The 2,828-nt window shown below is 49.0% G+C and overlaps 1 pseudogene; it reads right to left on the reverse strand.

Moving 5' to 3' along the window:
- Window positions 2,125-2,539, reverse strand: LOC109131281 (annotated as a pseudogene).

Consider the following 2,828-nt stretch of genomic DNA (forward strand, 5'->3'; position numbering starts at 1 on the left):
ATCACAGTCCCACAGGACTCTCATCAAAGGAATCTTCTTCTTCCGAAGTTCCTTGATCCTCCTCTCGAGAACCCTCACTGGTCTCGCCTCCAAAGTCATGTTAGGCTGAAGATCCTCAGGAATCTTAGCCAACACCTGCTCACCCTCACGGAGACACTTCCGCAACATAGACACATGGAAAACCTTATGGAATGCACGCATCACCTCAGGTAACTCCAATCTATATGCCACTGGTCCAACCCGCTCAATCACTCTGAATGGACCCATATACCTCGGACTCAACTTAGTCTCTGACAATGACCTGTTCGGACCCCGCAACATGGCCATCTTGAGGTACACTCTGTCTCCTACCTGAAACTCAAGATCTCTCCTCCTCCTATCAGCATAACTCCTCTGCCTATCCTGAGCCTCCTTCATGTTCAGCTTGAGAACCCGAATCTTCTCTGAGGTCTCCTGAACAAAACTAGCACCAAACATGCTCCTCCCCCCCACCTGAGTCCAGCATAATGGTGTACGACATGGCCTCCCATACAAAGCCTCATAAGGAGCCATCTTAATACTCGCCTGATAACTGTTGTTGTAAGCAAACTCTACCAGGTTCAGGTGATCTGCCCAATGGCCACCCCAATCCAACACACACATCCTCAGCAAATCCTCCAGCGTCTGGATCGTCCTCTCAGACTGTCCATCTGTCTGGGGATGATAAGCTGTACTCATATGCACCTTAGTGCCCATCTCTGCCTGAAATGCCTTCCAGAACACCGAAGTGAACTTAGAATCCCTATCAGACACAATGCTCGCTGGCACCCCATGCAACCTGACTATCTCCCTCACATACTTCTTAGCCAAGACCGCTGCTCCATCAGTCTTCTTAATGGCCAGAAAATGTGCTGACTTAGTCAACCGGTCCACAATGACCCAAATAGCATCAAAGGTCCGTGACACTGGCAATCCTACCACAAAATCCATGGTGATCATATCCCACTTCCACTCAGGAATGGGTAAACTCTTCAGTAACCCGCCAGGAACCTGATGCTCAGCCTTCACTAGCTGACACACATCACACCTCGAAACCCAACTAGCCACATCCTTCTTCATCCCGACCCAGTGATAGTACCTCTTGAGGTCACGGTACATCTTAGTCGCTCCTGGATGAATAGAAAACCTGCTCGCATGAGCCTCTCTCAGGATCTCCTGTCTCAACTCCTCATCCTTGGGCACACAAACCCGACCGTGCACCAAGATAGTACCATTATCTGAGACCTGATACTCTGAATCCACATCCTTAGAGGCATTCACCAGCCCCAAATCCTTCTCCTGAGCCAACCGCACCCTACTCAGAAGATCTGCTCTATCTACTGCTTCCAAACCCAATGGTTCCTGTGAAACAGCACACAAGCTCAAAGCACTGATCTCCCCTACCAGAGACTCCATCTCCTGCTCCTGAGCCGAAGCTACCCTCTTCCGACTCAGAGCATCTGCAACCGTATTAGCCTTACCAGGATGATAGGCTATCTCCAAATCATAATCTGCCACAAGCTCCATCAACCGCCCCTGTCTCAAATTCAGCTCAGGCTGAGTGAATATAAACTTCAGGCTCTTATCATCTGTAAACACCTGTACCTTTGCACCATAAAGATAAGATCTCCAAATCTCCAGGGCAAAAACTACAGAACCCATCTCCAAATCATGAGTAGGATAGTTGCCTTTATGCACCCGCAACTGCCGTGAAGCATAGGCAATCACCTTCCCATGCTGCATCAGAACACACCCCAAACCAACTCTAGATGCATCAGTCTAAACCACATAGGGTTCTCCCAGCTCAGGCAAAGCCAACACTGGCGCAGTAGTCAACATCTCCTTCAGGCTTGCAAAGCCTTCCTCACACTCTTCTGACCAAACAAAAGGAACATCTTTCCCTGTCAACTTAGTCATAGGACGTGCTTTGCTCGCAAACCCCTGCACAAACCTCCTGTAGTATCCTGCCAATTCAGGAAAACTCCTGATCTCTGTGGCATTCTGCAGTCTACGCCAATCCCTGATAGACTGAATCTTCTCTGGATCCACAGAAACCCCGTCAGCAGACACAATATGACCCAGAAACCCCATCTCACGCTGCCAAAAACTGCACCTGCTCAACTTAGCAAACAACTTCTGCTCCCGCAGCTTCTCCATAACTGCCCTCAAATGCATTGCATGCTCCTCAGGACTCTTAGAATAAACCAGAATATCATCGATGAAAATGATGACAGAGACATCCAGAAACTCCTGAAACACGCTGTTCATCAATCTCATAAACGTTGCTGGCGCGTTAGTCAACCCGAAAGGCATCACCACAAACTCATAATGCCCATACCTAGTCCTGAAAGCAGTCTTCCTCACATCCGCCTCATCTATCGGTATCTGATGATAACCCGACGCCAGATCTACCTTAGTGAACCAAGTAGCACCCCTCAACTGATCCAACAACTCATCGATCCTAGGAAGAGGGTACTTGTTCTTCACAGTGACCCGGTTCAAAACCCCGATAATCATGGCACAACCTGAAACTCCCATCTTTCTTCTTCACAAACAACACCGGCGCTGCCCACGGTGATACACTAGGACGGATGAATCCCTTACTCAATAAATCCTCTAGCTGCTTCTTCAGCTCTGCCATCTCTGGTGGAGCCATTCTGTAGGGAGCTTTGGATAACGGCGTCGTCCCCGGTTCCATTTCACTGGTAAAAGGATCCGACCGCGATGGTGGTAATCCCTGCAAAGACTGAAACACATCTTCAAACTCCTCCACTACCGGAATACCGCTAACCGTAGACTTCCCCACTGAC

The sequence above is a fragment of the Camelina sativa genome, chromosome 20 (genome assembly GCF_000633955.1).
Source record: "Camelina sativa cultivar DH55 chromosome 20, Cs, whole genome shotgun sequence".
Classification (NCBI taxonomy): domain Eukaryota; kingdom Viridiplantae; phylum Streptophyta; class Magnoliopsida; order Brassicales; family Brassicaceae; genus Camelina; species Camelina sativa.